Below are 19,028 nucleotides of genomic sequence, written 5' to 3' on the forward strand. Positions count from 1 at the left end.
CCATCTCTCCCTACTCCCAAGTCCCTGGCAACCAGCATTCTGCCTCAAGGATTTTGACTAAGTACTTCATTTAAGTGAATCATACAGTATTTGTCTTTTTGTGACCGGCCCATTTCAAATAGTATGATTTTTTCAGGGCTCATCCACGTTGTAGCCTGTCTCAGAATTTCTTTCTTTTTGGTGCTGGGTGATACTGCATTGTATATATAAACCACATTTTACTTATCCTTTCACCTGTTCATGAACTCTTGGGTTGCTTCTACACTTTGGTTATCATGAAAAATGCTGCCATGATCGTGGATGTACAAGTATCTCTTAGAGACCCTGCTTTCAGTTCTTTTGTTTATACCTCAAAGGGAAATCACTGGATCATATGGTAGTTTTATGTTCTTGTGTTTTGAGGAACCACCATACTGTTTTTGGAATGGCTGCACCATTTTACGTGGCCATTAACAGCGCTCAAGGGGTCTGGCATCTGCATGTTGTCACCAACCTTGTTATTTTCAGTTTCTTTAGATGGTACTCATTCTAATGGGTGTGAAGTGGCATCTCGTCGCAGCTTTGATTTGCGTTTCCCTAATGGTTAGGGATGTTGACGAACGGTTTGTGTGCTTGTTGGCCACTTGGAGATCTTCTGTGAAGAAATGTCTATTCAAGTCCTTTGCCTGGTTTTTTAGCAGGTGGTTTTCTTGTTGAATTCTTGGAGTCACGTATACTTTCTGGATATTAATCTCTTATCAGCTATGATTTGCAAATATTTTATCCCATTTTTTTGTACTTTGTTGACAGTGCCTTTGATGCACAAGATTTTTAAATATTCATGAAGACTAATTTGTCTATTTTTCTTTTGTTGTCTGTGCCTTTGGGTAGCCAGCCAACTTAATTGTTAATCCAAGAAATCATTAATCCAAGAAATCATTGCCAAATCCAATGTCATGCAGCTTTTGTCGTATGTTTTCCCCTAAGAGTTTTATAGTTTTAGGTTTCACATTTAGATCTTTGGTCCATTCGAGTTAAATTTTGTTTATGGTGTTAGGTGAGGGTACAGCTTTGTTCTCTTGCATGTGGATATGCTCTTCTCCCAGCACCATTTGTTTAAGAGTCTGTCTTTTCCCTATTGAATGGTCTTGGCACCGTGGTCAAAAATGATTTGACCATGTATGTAAGGGTTCATTTCTGGGCACTCTATTCTGTTCCATGTATGTTTCTGTCGCTGTATGTTTCTCTGCCAATTCCACACTATTTTGATTACTATAGCTTTGTAGTAATTTGTTTTTTTACTTTTAGATCAGGAACTGTGTGTCCTCCAGCTTTCCTCTTCTTTTTCAAGACTGTTTTGGCTATTTGGTGTCCCTTGAGATTTCACATAAATTTTTGGATGCATTTTTCAATTTCTGCAAAGAACGTCATTGGAATTTTGATAGGTATTGTATTGAATCTATAGATTGCTTTAGGTAGTATTGAGATCTTTTTAAAAATAGACTTTATTTTACTTATTTATTTTTGAGAGAGAGAGAGAGAGAGTGAGCATGCAAATGCATGCAAGTGGGGGAGGGGCAAAGAGAGGGAAAGAGAGAATCTTAAGCAGGCTCCACCATGAGATCGTGACCTGAGCCGAAATCAAGTGTCTGACTTTTAACTGACTGAGCCACCCAGGTGCCCTGGTATTGACATCGTAAAAGTATTAAGTCTTCCAGAGGCACCTGGGTGGCTCAGTCGGTTGAGCATCTGACTCTTGATTTCGGCCAAGGTAATGACCCAGGGTCATGGGATCCAGCTCTGTATCAGCCTCTGTGCTAAGTGTGCAGTCTCCTTGGGATTCTCTCTCTCTCTCTGTCCCTCTCTCTACCTCTCTCTCTCTCTCTCTCTCTATCTATATATATATATGTGTGTGTGTGGGGGTGTGTGTGTGTATATTATATATAATATATATAATAAAATGAAAAAAAATACTAAGTCTTCCAGTTTATCAATATGGAATACGTTTCTACTTATTTATGCGTCCTTCAGTTTCTTTCAGCAATATTCTGTAGTTTTCATTGTATAAGTCTTTAGCCTCCTTGATTAAATTAATTCCTAAGTATTTTATTCTTTTTGATGCTATTGTAAATGGAATTGTTTTCTTAATTTCCTCTTTAGACTGTACGTTGTTCATGTATAAGGATGCAAGTGATTTTTATCTGTTGACTTTGTATCCTATTTGGCTGAATTCATTTATTCATTCTAACAATTTTGTTGTGTAATCTTTAGGATTTTCTACGTATAAGAGCATACCATCTGCAAACAGATAATTTTACTTCTTCCTTCCATTTTAGATGAATTTTATTTACCCCCCTTGCCTAATTCCTCTGGCTAGAACTTCCAGTGCTATGTTGAATAGAAGTGGTAAAAACAGATGGGCATCCTTGTCTTGTTCCTGACCCTAAGGAGAAACTTTCAGTCTTTCACCATTGAGCAGGAAGTTTGCTATAAGATTTCATATATGGTTTTTATTATGTTCATGTAGTTTCCTTCTATTCCTAGTTTGCTGAGTATTTTTTACCATGAAAGGGTGCTAAATTTTGCCAAATGATTTTTCTGCATCACTTGAGATGATGTTTGTTTTTTCCTCCCTTTATTCTATTAACATGGTATATTACATTAGTCGATTTTTGCATGTTCAACCATTTTTCCATTCCAGGAGTAAATCCCACTTGGTCATGTTGTATAATTACTTTTAATCTGCTTCTGAATTCAATTTCCTAATATTCTGTGGAAGAGTTTTGCATCCACATTTATACGGGATATTGTATTGTTAGGCGACACTGTAGTTTTCTTTTCCTGTGGTGCCTTTGTCTAATTTGGGCTCTGGGTAACGCTGGCCTTACAGGATGATTTAAGAAGCATTCCCTTATCTTTAGTTTTTGGGAAAAGTTTGAGAAGGTTTGATATTGGTTCTTCTTTAAATGTTTGGTGGAATTCACCAGAGAAGCCATCAGACCCAAGGCTTTTTGTTGTCAGGCGATTTTTGATTACTGATTAAATCTCTATACTAGTTACAGGTCTATTCAGATTTACTATTTCTTCATAGTCTTGGTAGGCTTTGCGTGTCTAGAATTTGTCCACGTCAGTTAAGTTATCCAATTTGTTGGCATACAATTGTCAATAGAACATTCCTATATATATATATATATATTTTTATCTCAATAACATTGATTACCTCAGAGAAAGAAAACCTGGTAAGTGGTGATGAGAGACAGAAGTGAGTGTGACAGTTTTGTTCTGTTGAAATCCTTACTCTGTGCCCCTATGTAAATAAGTCAGAAATTAGTGAAACAGGCTGTTTGGAAGATTGAACATAGATAACATTGATATTTAACGAGAAGCTGCAGTCATCTCCCAACCCATTCCTTGCTCTCTGCTTTCTGCTCCGGGTCATCCTTCCCCCCAGCTGGGGAGGATCAGCTTCCCGAAGCATGGGTCCGAGTGTACATTCACCCTCTCAGAATCCTCCTTCACAGTCCACTCATCCTCTGTGGAATAAAAGCCTGGCTTCCTCAGTGAGGGATTTCAAGCCATCACACTGCAGTTCTTGTCTGTAACCCTCTCCTCGGACCCCAGCACACCTGGGAGTCAGAGGAGGGTTTTTCTCTACATGCGACACCTCAGCGTCTCGTCCTGTGAGCTTGCTATTCCTCTGTCTAGATTAGCTCCTCATCTGCCTTACACAAGCCTCTCCATCTCTCAACGTTCAGTTCATGAGCCACCTCTTTCTTGTAAATCTTTGTGACCTCCTCAAGTCAAAATTCATCTTCATTCGTGCATCCATTTAATCATCCAAAAAAATTGTATGCTCCATGCTAGGCGGAGAGGAGCGAGATGCAGGTCCCATCATCAAGTTGCCTAGGGTCTTCTAGAAGGAGACTGATGTGCCCTCACCATAACTAACACAGACTGAGCACATACTAAGTGTCAATAATGGCTCATTTAATCTTTGCAACAACCCCATGAGGTGGGGGCTCCTTCCTGCCTTAATTGTAGAGGTCCTCTGCCCAAGGTCACAAGGCTGCGGAAGAAGAGCTGGAATTTACAGCAGGCATTCTGAGCCCAGAGCCCAGCATTTGCAAATCACTGTTTTGTAATAAGTATGCTTTCTTCATCTGTTCTGATGTAATTGCTCTGAGTTGGTATCACTATTGTTTTAAAGCTCCCCTGGTGACTCCCCTGTGCAGCCAGAAGTGAGAATCTCTGCTGTCAAGGATACGGTGATGGCAAAAAGTGTGGGTGGCCACATAGGCCTGGGGCATGGGGATTGGAAGGGGCTTGAACTCGTTTAACTGGCAGGTCGGAACACAATGAGTGACGAGGGGAGGACAGGACACGGGACTGAGTAGCTTCAGGAACTGGGAGCTGCTCTGAGAGGCTGGGCGAGAGATCAGACTGTTAGAGAGGAAAGAAGGGGCCATGTTGGCCTTGAATGTCATGCCTAAAGAATGTGCAATTGATCCTTTAGGCAATAGGGAGACATGGAAGACTTAAAAATTATTTTTGCATTCATCATTTTTAATAAGCCCCCTAGAGGCTTACTGGAGCCCCTCACTTGCAGAAAATCTGCCCTAGTGGGCGTGTAAGATTTATGCAGTGCTGGTGTTTGTCTGATCTATGATGCTACAAGGGGGAGCACCTAACAGTACTCTTTGTCCACAAGGCAGAAAGAGCCAGTGTCCATCTGGAAATGCTTAATAGTTATGAGAGGCTTGTGCTGTATTTCCAAAATGCCAAAAATCCCCCGAGGGCAGACATCTCTGAATGGGGAGAGGCTACATGTGCAGGCTTTTGCTTTCCCCATCTCTGCCTGATGTAAAGCCTCAGCTGTTTGTCAGTGGATGTGGGTTGATCTAGTGAGGTTGGAAGAAGGAAGACTGGTCCTAGGAGGGGTCTTTTCAATGTGGAGGTGGCCTCGATCTGCATATAAACCTTTACATAGATCCTATTCCTCTGGGCTGGGCCTGAAACACTGCATTTCCTGTTGCCATGACACCAGCAGTCACTATTACAATCCCCCAGGATTCTGTGAAGGAAAGGGAGAGGGAGGGAGGGAGGGAGAGAACACAGGAGCGAGCCAGAAAGCATGGTAGTTTTTCTCCCTTTCCTTATTTTCCTCTTCTTTCCAATCCCTTCTTCTATCTTAAAGAAATACCAACAGAAAAGTACAAGCCAAATAGGCAAGGAAGGCAGGGGAGAGTTTCCCTTTTCTCCATGTTGGCTGCTAAGAATATACCAGGCTACTTGAAGATGTGCTCTGAGGCAGGCTTTGCGGACAGGACGCTGATGGTTGCCTAAGCAGAGCGACCTCTTCTCCACTTCCTCTTTCCTAACACAACCCCAATTTGATAAAAAGAATAAATGCACACAGATGACTTAGAGGAAGCTGCTCTATCCCTGCTCCTGGGGTGGATCCTGATTCCAAGTCTAAGCCAAGGATTGTTATATATACTTTCTCCCCCTTGCTGGCGATTGCTTCAGAACCCCAGCCTTGAGCCTATCAACATGGGGCCCCCTCCAAGCGATAGCGCCTAGTTCAAGGGCGGGCTGTGTCCTGAGTTGTGTCAGACACACCGAATGGAAAGACTTAAGTCTGTGTTTTTCAGGGAGAGAGGTTGCCTCCCTTGTTGGTCTGCTGGCAGCCATCTTGTGACCACGAGACAAGTCAGTGTGAGGAAAAAGTCAACACAAAAAAGGAGGAGGACAGCCAAGTGAATCACAGAGAAATGGAGCTGGAACTCTGTCTTGTGCCTGGAGGTGGGGCCCACCTCTGGACCACCTGACAAGTGAGATAATGTGTTTCCTTTTCAGTTGGGCTTGTAGCTGAGAAATGATTCCCGATTCTTTCCTAACTCAAAGTACCTATCTTTGTAACTACAGAAGACTGTAACAATGACAGAGTCTGTAAGAAGCTTTCTCAACAAATCTCTCATCTGAATCACCTAAGAACCTCTTGATGTAGAATGGCCATTATTATCCCTATAATTCAGAGCAGTAAAGTGACTTGTCTAAGGCCAGGTCTCTATTTTAGTCCCATGCTCTTTTGACTATATCAAACCTCTCATGTAACTGTTAATGTAAATAAATCCCATGATTTATTATATATTATTATAAAATAAAAACTCTACTCATTTGTATAGTTCTTTGCAGATTTAAATGTCTGGTTACATCTAGGGCTTTAATCTCAAAAGACCCCTGAAATGAATGTCTCAGATGTTACAGTCAGACACAGAAATAATACATGCTAAAATTAAGTGATGCAGCTGGTCTGGCAGGAAAAGATAACCTATGCCAATCAAGATCCCCCTTGGGATTTGGAGTTGGGACCCTGAATAAGATATAGAGATGAAGGCCAAAGAGAGGAGAAGAGAAAGCCTATGGCCCCGAGAGAAGCAGGGGGAGAAGACACCTTGGTTTCTGGCCACTTTCCAGTTCCCATTTCCAGTGTGACAGAGGTCCAGCTGGACTGGGTCTCCTGCTCATGACATAGATGTTTCTGGGCCCTTTTACTCCAGCCAGTTGGAGTCGGTTTCTATTTCTTGAAGCTTTGATTCGAACCTCCCCTTCTTTAGTTTGTTTATTTACTTTGAGAGAGGGAGAGAGAGAGGTGGGGAGGGGCACAGAGAGAGAGAGAGAGAGAGAGACCCTAGGCAGGCTCTACGCTGTCAGCACAGAGCCTGATGCGGGGCTCCATCTCCCAAACTGTGAAATCATGACCTGAGCCAAAATCTGGAGTTGGATGCTTAGCCAGCTGAGCCACCTAGGCGCCCCCAAACCCTTTTCATCTCGTTTTAGTTATCTCTTTCCCTGACATGATTAGTAGTAAAAAATGAAAACACTTAAGATGAAAAGGGCCCTGGTGCCAGTCTTGTGGTAGCCTCAAGCAGGGGTTTGAGAGGCTGTATCCCAGTCTGGAGGGAGGCTCTGGGAACAAGTGTGACAAAGAATCTTACAAGCTGTGGCAGTACCTGAGGAGGAAGAACACAGCCTGCACCCCTGGGGTGCTCTGGGAGTGGGTGACCTTGAGCTGATGCTGTGAGAATGTCACCATGGAGTCTCCGATATGTTTAAGACCATGGTTCACGGGGCAACTGGGTGGCTCAGTCAGTTAAGCATTGGCTCAGGTCATGATCTCAAGGCTCATGAGCTTGAGCCCCACGTCGGGCTCTGTGCTGACAGCTTGGAGCCTGGAGCCTGCTTCGGATCTGTGTCTCCCTCTCTCTCTCTCTCTATCCCTCCCCTGGTCATGTTCTGTCTCTCTCTCTCTCTCTCCTTCAAAAATAAATAAATATTAAAAAAAAAAAAGACCATGGTTCACAACCAAGAGGATTTTGCCCCCTCCCCAAAAAGGTATGGTAGTGTTTGAAGACATTTTTGGTTGTCACAGCTTGGGGTGGGGCCTCTGCTTCTAGTGGGTAGAAGGGTGGGGGCGAGGGATGCTGCTGAACGCCCTCTAGCACATGGGACAGCCTCACAACCGTGAATTATCCAGCCTGACATACCAGTAGTGCCAGGGTTGAGCAACTGTGATTTCTGAGATTTTTTTCCCCAGTGTGTTTATAAGAGGGTTATGTTTACTGATGTTCCAGTCTAGGAATTTTCCATAAATATTATAGGTAAATATTTTTTATAACCAAGGTGTGGACAACTCAGGCTCACTTCCCCCAGGACCGCTTTTGATCACCACGTACAGTCAGGTCAAATCCCGAAGCAGAGAGATTTACTGGTGGGCAGTGGGGGACGAGAGAGGTCATCCCTGTGTTCGATGATGGAGATAGGCCTCTGCCATTAGGCTCATTGATCCATGTGGCATGTTTCTGCGTGTCAGAAAAGCAAAAAGGGAAAGCCTTTTTTGGTGTGCGTGTTTCGGACCATCATTTTGTACCTCGTTAAGAACCTGACATATGGTAGTGCTTACCACATCCACAAAGGCTTCGACCAATAGTGATTTCTAGTAAGGTTGCAAACAGTAATTACGTTTCTAAAGTGGTAGTTTAGATCTTCTATTGCCAGTAGGAAAAAAATACTAGTTTGCAGGCATGCCCCCAAATGAGCTCTAAAGAACTCCTTCCAAGAGTTATTTATCTTCCGTAATGGAAGGGCAGTAAATCTGGGGGAAGGGCTGAGGACCTCAGTAAAAGGCGAGGTGGACCATGACCGCTCCTTTCAGTTACTCTGGCAACTGTGTGCGGTTAAAAGATTCTCATGGAGCTTTGGAAGATGAGCTTCTCTCATCAGAAGCTTCTTTACTTAATGTGTTTGACACTGTGGATTAGCGCTGCCTCCTCCCAGTGGGTTTTCTCCTTTGGGCTCTGAGGTTTGTGGTTGCCAAGGGCTGTCCACTGTGAATGTGGAGCTGTGTGCTTGGATCCGTCCAGCTGTGATCCCCGGAGCCTCGACTGGCCTGAACACTCTGTGCTTTTTGGTCTGCCTTCAATTCTGAGGCACAGAAAAACATTTTCAGGTCTTGCCTAGCCTCCCAGCTGGGGTAGGAAGGAAGATGAGGGTGATTCTGTAAGATCCATAGCATCTTCCCGTTGGCCTCCTGGTAACGCGTGGGTTCCTCTCAGATGAACAGGGTCCTGGGTCTTCCCATGCTGCAGAGAGGCAAGCACGGGGCTGTGGGTTAAAGCGCATTCTTGAATCCCAGCAACCAGAGGCTCCTCGAGGTGGGAGGAGGGCAGTCACTGCGGCTGGGCATTTGAGGTGATGGAGGCTTAAGTCCCAGACATCGGCAGAACCAGCAGAAGGAGGCATTCTGAAGCAGGAGACCCAGGTCTCCAAAGCCATGTGGCGTCCCGCTCCAGGGGCCCTCTCCAGACCATTCTCAGCTCTGATGGAGCCTTCCAACCGTCCTTCGTGTCCATCCCGACAATTTTGGCCCAGCTGTCTAGTGCCCTGTTACATGAGATGGGATTCATTTCTTTGTTGTTCTTCATGGGACGTTTTCGAACCTGAGAGCCCACTGGGATCATAACAACTTCATTTGTTGAATCCCTACCGAATCTCCACACCGCACACATACCATCTTCTTTAATTATCGTGGCGGTCCTACGAGGTAAGTCCTACTATGCCCACTCTTTAGAGTAGGAAATTGAGGTTTAGAGAATTTAGGGAGCTGTCCAAGGTTGGAATGAATGTGTGGCAGCACCAGAATTCCGCCCCAGGCCTCACTTTATCCCCGCTTACTGCCTCATTCTACCCCTGCAGGAGGGTTTCACGTTCCTCTTCACCTTGACACGTATGTCCCAGGTTTTTTGAAATATTCTGTTGACAGTAGTTAAGATGCACACTGTAAAATGCATACGTTGTGTAATAAAATTGTCTTGGTTGTGAGGTCAAGGGATTTTTTTTTTTTTTTTTTTTTGAGTCCTATCTGGGCCTGAACTCACACAGAGCTTTCTCTCTCTCTCACAAACGCTATTTAGGGTAAAGTGATGCACCAGGCATATTTTTAAGTTTAACCAGGCATAACACACCCATCTAAATAAACATTTGAGTGTATTGTAATTGACTGTGTAATGAGATGTTAAAATCGGATGACCCTTTGTCTTAGCTTCAGCGGGGACTGGAGACTACATGAGAACTCATTGCATGTTCCAAAGTGGTCTCCCTGACGGTCCTCTTCCTGCTGTCTGAAGTGATGGGGGTGGGGACACGCCCTGTTCCCCTCCTGCATCTGGAGAGGGGGGCGGGGGGGAATGCCAATAACTTTTCCTACAGTCGTTCCTGCTCTCTGGTCTCCAGCTTTCCACTCGACTCCTATAACTCTGGTAGTAGTCTGGAGGGAGGCGGTCGGCCACACATCCCGGCTCTTGGTCACCTCCTTTGGAAGTCCATCTTGGATGTCCTGTAGCCCCATTTAAAATGACCGACTGGTCTTGGGGGTGCAGTGGACGGGTGTCTGGCTCATGATTGAGACATCTACATCTACCGGAGAGAGAATAGCTTGTGGCAAAGCAGACCGTGTGCAAGAGTCAGCCTGGGGTCACTTCAGGTCCTGCCCAAGCCAGGTGCACGGAGGGCTGAGGAGGCCACAGTAGAAATCATAGGAGATAGACTGCCGGTTTTTCAGAGGCTGAGCAAGGAGCTGTAACACAACCCCCTCCCCCACCCGCCCCTGGCCAGAGCAGATCCGTATGCAGTGGCATCTGGGGAACCACGGCTGAGGCGTTCCCAACAAACTGGTAGCATCTCCCAAGAACCCACAGAAGTGCCCCATGCAAACAAGAAACACCTGCACATGCCTGCCAAACCCAAGGAACCCGGATGCCAACTTACAACAGAATCCGCTGTAAGGCCCTTCTGTCCTCTTACCTTTCCTCTCTGTACCCACTTCAACTCTGGATCTGAAGGTACTGTCATTGGCAGCTAAGTGGAAGGTGGGTAGAGGCACAAGGCAGAGAAAGAGAGAATCTGGTAATGCCTCCTTCTCCGTTGCAGCAGTTAGGCCTGGGGTGGGGGTGAAACTTTAAACTTAAGCAGTACTTAGTATTACATCCGTATTAATGACTAAACTGATTGTCTGGAGGTGTAGCGTGGGTAAGATCTTTTTAAAAATTCTTCATGTGGCCTGAGATATTAAGGGACCTACTCTGATTTCATCCAGGGCAGAGGCAAGAACTGCGGCAGAGTATGTGAATCGGCGGAGGGATGGAGTGGGGGGGGGGGGTGCACCTAGGGGAGCTTGAGAAGCATTAGGATAGTGCCCTCCATTCTGCTTGTCCAAATGCCATGACATTACTTTTCCCCCTCACCCTTTGGCTCCAGATCGTGTGGTCCTTGCAGGCATGGTGCTACCTCAGGGCCTTTGCATTTGCTCTTTTCTCTGCCTGGAATGTTCTTCCTCCAAGTGTCCACATAGATTGCTCCCTGGTTTTCTTCACCTCTCTCTCTGTTTAAATGTCCCTTTATCAGACATTTTATCTAACCATGCAATGCACATCATCATCCACGTCTCACTGCTCTGTCCAGTCCCCTTATTATACATTCTTAGGTTTTCCACAGCCCATAATACCACCAGACCTCTCATGTGGATCTGTTTATTGTGTGCTCCCCAGAGCAAGCTCTAGCAGAACAGAGACTATTTTCTTCACTCTTCTTCCCAAATGCATGGAATTATGGATAGCACATGATTGTGGCCCAATAAATATTTGTTGTTTCTGTTGTTCAGTGTTATCTCTGCTTCCCCAAATTCCTTTTACCTTTCGGACTGTAGATTCATTCACTCTATTATACAAGCAAAGCCAGTCTGGGCAAGCTGACTCACACCTTTACTTCCAAAGCCTGTTTTCTCTGTCTGGGACACAAAGGAACCCGGAGGAGGGAATTCACTTAGCATTGAGATGCCAGTGACCTGATCTCTTGGAAACGATACATTGGGTTCCCCTGAAGGAATAGTTTCTCTCTCTCTCTCTCTCTCTCTCTCTCTCTCTCTCTCTCTCTCTCTTTTTCTTTTTAAATCTGAGAAGAAAGAATGCAGAATGAGTCCCTTCTCACTATAGCCCGAAGGGTGGTTTTTATGAATTTTTACCACATGTCCACACAAAACTTTAGCCTTTCTCTCACTGAAGGAAAGAATGTGAGAAATTTTTACTAGAGTCTTGTCCGTGTAGAGACCCTTATCAGGGAAAGTGATTTTCTGAAGTGGCCTGAGTCATTAGGAAATAGGTTTCTTTCTCTGACTCGAAGCTAACTTAGCCCTCGAGCGAAGATAAAGGACTCCTTTTGGGGACTGGCTACTCACAGGGCTTGATAATGAGGTCTGCTCCTTGGCCTTCCCCCTGAGAATCAGGTCTTCCCAGCACACCTGACAAGTGTTCTTAAATCAGGAGCTCATCTAAGAATGACAGAAATAAAAACCTCCCTTCCTGACAGAGCTTCTCCGGTGAGATCCTTACGTCTGCTCCCCTCCATCATTATTACCCCTGTGTCTACACTTGCAGGAAGGAATTTTCTCTGCAATTTCTCTGAAATTTAGTTGGCTTGAAAATGATGTTTTCAGGGATGGCAAAGATTAATTTAGTGCAGTGACAGGGAAACCAGGGCCCTGTGTACTTGCTGCCTGGCGGATTAAGAATGTGAGCTTTGGAAATAGACCGCGTGGGTTTGAGGTTGAGCTCTATCACTTACTAGCCGTGTGACCTCGGACAAGTTACTTAACTTCTCAGTGCCTCAGTTTTCTCATCTGCAGAATAGGAATAGTAACAACCTACCAATATGGTTGTTGTTAGGATTAAATGAGTGAATATAGGAGGAGGGCTTAGAACAGTGTCTGGGCACATAAGAATAGCTGTGGAGGTGTCGGCAAATATTATTTTTGTTCAGTGGTGGTCAATCGTGATTATCGTCATTATCCTCATTGTTTTATCTCCATCCTCTTGCAAATGGGGCCCATTTATTTATTTATTTATTTATTTTACATCTAAGTTAGCATATAGTGCAACAATGATTCAGGAGTAGATTCCTTAATTCCCCTTACCCATTTAGCCCATCCCCTCTCCCACAACTGCTCCAGCAACCCTCTGTTTGTTCTCCATATTTAAGAGTCTCTTAGGTTTTGTCCCCCTCCCTGTTTTTATATTATTTTTGCTTCCCTTCCCTTATGTTCATCTGTTTTGTCTCTTAAAGTCCTCATGAGTGAAGTCATGTGATTTTTGTCTTTCTCTGACTAATTTCACTTAGCATAATACCCTCCAGTTCCGTCCACGTAGTTGCAAATGGCAAGATTTCACTCTTTTTGATTGCCGAGTAATACTCCATTGTATATATATACCACATCTTCTTTATCCATTCATCCGTCGATGGACATTTGGGCTCTTTCCATACTTTGGTTATGGTTGATAGTGCTGCTATAAACATGGGGGTGCATGTGTCCCTTCGAAACAGCACACCTGTATCCCATGGATAAATGCCTAGTAGTTCAATTGCTGGGTCATAGGGTAGTTCTATTTTTAGTTTTTTTGAGGAATCTCCATACTGTTTTCCAAAGTGGCTGCACCAGTTTGCATTCATATGGGGTCCATTTAGACTCTAGTTGAGGACTTATGAGAGGAAAAGTAGCCAGCTGAATCTCTCTCAACAAGATGCTGCTCAGATTAATCATGGCTTGATTTTTTTCGGCTTGTTGGTGAAGGAACCACACGGGTTTGTGACCCCATTGAGTTCTGTTCTTCTAGGGCTCCAGAAAGGGAGTGATTCTACACTTGTGTTCCTTCCTACTCTCTCAGATTTATAAGGATCATCACCCCATTCTCATGAAAATCTTCTACATGACTGTAGGGCAATCGAACCAATCAGATGGCTGAGGAATGATACCTAGCTTTTTAAAAAGAATTGAAGAAAGCCTCTAGTCGAGAAATGGGAAGTAGAAGTGAGCCTAAACATTTTTTTTAATTGTATCACCAAAATAAAACACAAACACCAAAATATTCTCCAAACTGGATCTAAACCAAACTAGTGTTTCTTTTGTTCCAAGACCATGGCTTGTAGATTTGAGGAAAGGATTTTGGCATCCACTATCTCAGTTCACCTTTCTCCCTCAGGATATTAGCACTGGAATGTGGCAGCGGATTTCAGCCGAGTCACAACATCTGCATGGGGGATTTGCCTTTTGCAGGTTGCCACATGATGTGCCGCGTTTATAGGTCTCAACTCAGAGCATCACCTGGTACCTGCTTTGTACACATCCCAGGCAGCCCCGAGCATTTCACATGGGCAGTCTCTAAGGATCTCTTCAAGCTTTGCAGTCTGTTGAAGCAGAAAGTTTTCTAGCTGATTAAAAACAAATTCTAAATCTAGTATCCACGACTGTTTGTTTAACGGATGAGGTAACCGTAGAAAAATGCAATAAACAAAACTGAAATAGTCTTTGCTCCATTGTGAATGTGGGGCTCTGGGAATCTTGCTGGATTTTGGTCCTTCCTCTCCTGTTCTGCAAACAGGAACTTACCTAGAGGATCACAGACTGACTTAAGTGTGTGTGTGTGTGTGTGTGTGTGTGTGTTAATTAAAATTTTATTCTTCATTGTGGAATTTCTTTTTGGTTCTGTTTTATGTCGTCTAGGTCTTTGTTGAGCCTATTTTGTTTTTGTGTTGTTTTCCTGGTGTTATTATATAGCTGCATTGTAGCTTTAGAACAATTATTTTGAATTCTTTGTCAGGTAGTTCATGTATCTCCATTTCTTGAGGGCCAGTTTTTGGAGATTCACTGCGCTTCTTTGGTGATGTTGTTTCCCTGTTGCTTCATGATCCTTATACCTTTGTCCAGTGTCCAGTTACCTCTTTTGGACTTCGTGGCCTGACTTCAGTAAGGAAAGGTGACTTTGGTAAGGTGACTTCACCTGTGGGTCGAGGCATGATGGGGCAGACTGCAACCCTGGGTCTAGTGGTACAGGGAACCAAGTGTAGCGGCTTGTGGTGGCTCTGGGTCCAAGGACGTATGATGTCTCAACAGCTCAGGCTGCTCGGGTCCATAACATTGACAACTGTGTAGTCCTTGGTGAGAACTTTGGTGTATCTGCAAGGGCTCTTTGGGTCCTTAGTGATGCCTCAGGGTCCAGAGGCTAGAGACCAGGGAGGGCAGGCAGTGGTGATGGCTGGAGCTGGCGTCGTGCATGCAGGGGCTGCTGTGGTCAGCTGCAGGTGCCTGTGTGGTGGCAGGGGCCGGTTGCGGGCACGCCTGTAGTGGCCGGGGTGGGGGTGGGGGCAGGCCCAACTGCTGGTGCATTAGCAGGTGCCTGGCCCCTGATTGTCATTATGCTCTCTTGTGGCCTCGGGGTCTCACCATGGGCTGTGCACAGCAGTGGAGCCAGTGATGGGAGTTGGGCCAGCAGGGCACAGGTGCACACCTGGAGTGGCTTAGCTGCAGGTGAGCTCAGGGGTGCGGGCAAGTAATAGGAGTTAGGGCTGGATCTGAGCTGACGAGCTGCTATGCGGGCCCTGGCTGTTGGCATGCTCTCCTGCCACTTAATTAAAAATTAACAACCAGCAGCACCTGGGTGGCTCAGTTGGTTAAGCGTCCGACCCTTGATTTCAGATCAGGTCATGATCTCATGGTGTGTGGGATCGAACCCCTGTCGACGGGCTCTGTGCTTACGGTGTGGAGCCTGCTTCGAATTCTCTCTCCCTGTCTCCACTCTCTCCCTCCCTCTCTGTCTGTCTGTCTGTCTGTCTCTCTCTCTCTCTCTTTCTCTCAAAATAAATGAACGTTTTAAAATTAACAGCCAGCACTATATCAAACGGTCATCTCTGATGCCTCACCTAAATTTGCCCCGGTCTGTCGCTCCTTCCTTTCCCTCTTCTCTGCACTAACTACGTAAGCTGCTCACTGCCATGTGTACAAGGACGTTTCATATATGTCACATGTCGCAGGCCCCCTTTGCAGCTCTCTAGCTCACACCATGTATGTTCAGAGGGCCAGGAATTCCATGCCCTTCTGCAAACCAGAGGGACACATTCTTAGGCAACGAGAGAGGGCCTTTGGGGTTTCTCAAATTACAGACATCACAGAAGTTGCCTCTCTTGCTTATCATTTGCTGACTGATTAATTAGCTCATATCCTCTGGATGAAGAAATGGCAACACATTTCTCATAATTATACTCATATCACATAATTTCCTAAGTCTAATTACTTAGGACATCCACAAGAGTTAATGGCTAAAAGTTTGAAGAGTATCACCATCAATGTGTCTCACAGCTGATCTGATTTCTTCGTTCTAGTCACATGCAATAAAGAGAATTTGGGGGCATCTGGGTGGCTCAGGTAAGTGTCTGGCTGCAGCTCAGGTCTTGATCTCACAGTTCGTGGGTTTGAGCCCCACATCGGGCTCTGTGCTGACAGCTCAGAGCCTGGCGCCTGCTTTGCATTCTGTGTCTCCCTCTCTCTCTGCCCCTCCCTGGCTTGCACTATGTCTCTCTCTGTCTCTCAAAGATAAATGAATGTGAGAAGAAATTAAAAAAATTTTTTTGCTGACATTTGGGTGCTGATGGTATATCAAGCACCAATGGAAGCTTTTTGTCACAATCCTAATAGACACTAATGATAGATGCCTTTTACAGATGAGAAAACCGAGGCCCAAAAAGTTGAAGTAACTTGCCAAGGTTAACACGTTTAAAAAGAGGCAGATCCTCCTGCCAGACAAACTCCCACAGGATCCATACAGCACAAGGGGGCCACTTGAACTTGGCCTTGCATGCAAGGCCTTAAATTTAGGTATTTGACATTATCTCCATATGAGGTCACACAGTCATAGAAATGCACTAGAAAACTGAAGTAGGTCTGGCATACAATTTGGACCACACTGTCCTCATAATAAAACTGTTATATATTATATATATATATACACACACACACACACGTTTACATACATATAATTATGTAATATATAATAGTATATACACATACACATGTATACACAGTTGGGTTACATTTCTGTAATATGCAACTACAGTACATTTCATTTTTGTGTGTGTTAAAGTCTTAGGTAAACACAAATATTTTAAATATATCATAGGTTCCATACTTCTTTCACTTTGTAATATACAGAGGCCTGGCCATGTCTTGACACGGGACAGGTCCCAGTGCACAGAACCATAGCAATAGGAGGGAAACTTAGAGACTAACTATCTTGTCCAACTTTTCATTTCATACGTGAGGACATGGAGACACAGAGATGTCGAGTAACCTCCCCAAGGTTACACAGCTAGAAGGCCCTTCTACTGACGGACCTGTGTGCTCTGTCCTGCACCCACTGCTGCTGCTGTAGCTGCTGCTACCTGGTTCATGCTTCCAAATAAGCAAGGAGAGGTTACGCGTATGGGCACAAGTAACATTCTGGAAGCCTTGTAACATTTCTTTCCAGGCCAGTGACTCCCTCCAGTGTAATCTGTTTTTGCATATGGGGGGAAAAAGATTACATTTCCATGGGACTTTGCGCATTTCAAAACCCATTTGGAGCTGAGAATCAGCAGTGGACCTTGTGACCACCCTGGGAGGGTGTGTGCGCAGGCATTGCTACTTCTGTTTTTCCGATGGGTAAACAAAAGTCAAGAAATGTTGCACACCTCTCCCAAGGTAACACAGCCAGGTAGTGGCAGAACTGTTACTGTAATTTAGGACTCCTGGCTTAGACCGTTGTGCTGCACGCCGCTGCTTTTCTGCGTGCGATACGTCCTACAGGAATTACAGAGGAGAGAGCACAAGCATTTTTGTTTTCCTGATGCTATTCATAAACCATGTTAAACCCAGTGTATTTTTGTCTGAAAGAAACTATTCCTCATGTAATCAGTAACCTGGCAAAAAAGATAACTAGATCTTCTAAACGATATTCATACAGTAAATGCTATGAAGATAGATAGTAAGCATTTCCAGTGTTCCTTAGGTGTTTCCTTTCAGTGGTGAGGTATAAGATATATTTAAATGAAGCTTAGTCTGGGAAACCAGCACATTGCAATTAAAAATGCAGCCCTTTAGTCTTGCAATTCTTTGTCTAAAGCCCTTTTACAAAAGAGGGTATTTTAATTCAATAAATAAAAGGCACTTCCAGCTTTCCTACTGGAGGAGGAGGAGGAGGAGGAGGAGGAGGAGGAGGAGGAGGAGGAAGCTTAGCTACCACTTGCAACTAACACACATAACAGAGGAAACACACAAACAAATAGCATTTGATCTTGCTTTGCTGCAGGGCGTTTTCATCTTTCAAAAGACGGAGGGAAAAACAACCTCAGAACTTTAACCACCAAAGCTTCCAAATTTATTGCAACACAACGTAATGGCAAAATGCTATTTTCTTAGCGCTCAGATTTTTTGAATAACCACCATGGCCAAGAATGCCTGGTTTTATTTTTGCAATACACCCAAAGAAAATCTGGAATTCTACTCTCGATTTGGGGATGGCAGAGATGCCTGGGTTTTTCAGAGCAAACCATTGAGTCTAGTTATTCGATCTTATCCTCTCTGTTTAACCTGTGCTTGAGGCATTTATTTCATGTTTATACTAGTTTGACACAAATCATGCTTAAAAGAGATTTCATACCCTGTCTCCCTCTGCAAAGTTGGGCTACAATAGTAGACTTAACAATGCCAGCCTTTTCTTGGGCTTATCAGTTAAAGAAGCATTCAGCCTAAGAAAACGCTTCCAGTGGAAACAGGATACACAATTGTACATCTAGCCACATTCCACCGAGATTTGTGTGAGCAGAGAGAAGTATAGATCTGCACTAAAAAACTTCTCTTCATCTAGCATCAATGTGTCCATTTCTCATACTGCTTTTCATACACGGTTGGAAGCAACTTGTTACAATTCTGTTACATTCGGTATAGGAAGCAAGGTTTAAAAAGGGCAGGATAATAAAGAGACTTAAAGCTACTTCAAAGTTCTACACAAATGTCCTACTTTTCAACTTTTTTTTTAACCATAATTAAATCGGTTTAAAAATACAGTGAAAATCTTGTTCTAATCTTATCTCAGCACAATTTACTTACAGTTGATATACATAATATTAGTCGTTTACAAGGATGTCAACTACCCCCACTCCCTCCCAATTCTCCTGAGACTGAAATTTGTCCAGACTGATTACTTGGTCAGGGTGTGTATTATAGTTTCTTAATGAGAAATACATTTTAACATTTTTATAATAAGGTATGGAAAGAAAACTATCTACATAGCTTAGTAATTCATCAGACATACCTTGTTTGAAGAAAGCAATTTTTTTTCAAAAATTTTCCACCACACAGAATGGATATCCTTTTTTCTTTAAGCTTTTCTGCATCACAAATCCCATCCAAATTATTCTAAAGAAGAAACAAGGAGAGGTCCAAGCAACTTTCCTCTTTTCTCAGAGGAGCTAATCAAACATTCCCATCAACCTCTCAGCACTTTGAAAAGCACATTTTAGCCACACACACACATCCACACACGTACATGCTCACGCACACACACACACACACACACACCCTCACACACTGCTTCTCACACTGGTTTTAGTGCTGAATTAGGCGGTCCTCT

At 44.1% G+C, this 19,028-nt stretch overlaps 1 protein-coding gene across 1 annotated transcript in view; it reads right to left on the reverse strand.

Moving 5' to 3' along the window:
- VIT (vitrin) overlaps positions 1-18,824 on the reverse strand; it is a 106,254-nt gene extending 87,430 nt beyond the window's left edge. The window contains exon 1 of the mRNA XM_047851154.1: positions 18,711-18,824. The gene's annotated coding sequence lies outside the window, so the exon portion shown is untranslated. The remainder of the gene's footprint in view (positions 1-18,710) is intronic.
- Between the last annotated feature and the right edge of the window lie 204 nt (positions 18,825-19,028).

Source organism: Prionailurus viverrinus, chromosome A3, assembly GCF_022837055.1.
Source record: "Prionailurus viverrinus isolate Anna chromosome A3, UM_Priviv_1.0, whole genome shotgun sequence".
Classification (NCBI taxonomy): domain Eukaryota; kingdom Metazoa; phylum Chordata; class Mammalia; order Carnivora; family Felidae; genus Prionailurus; species Prionailurus viverrinus.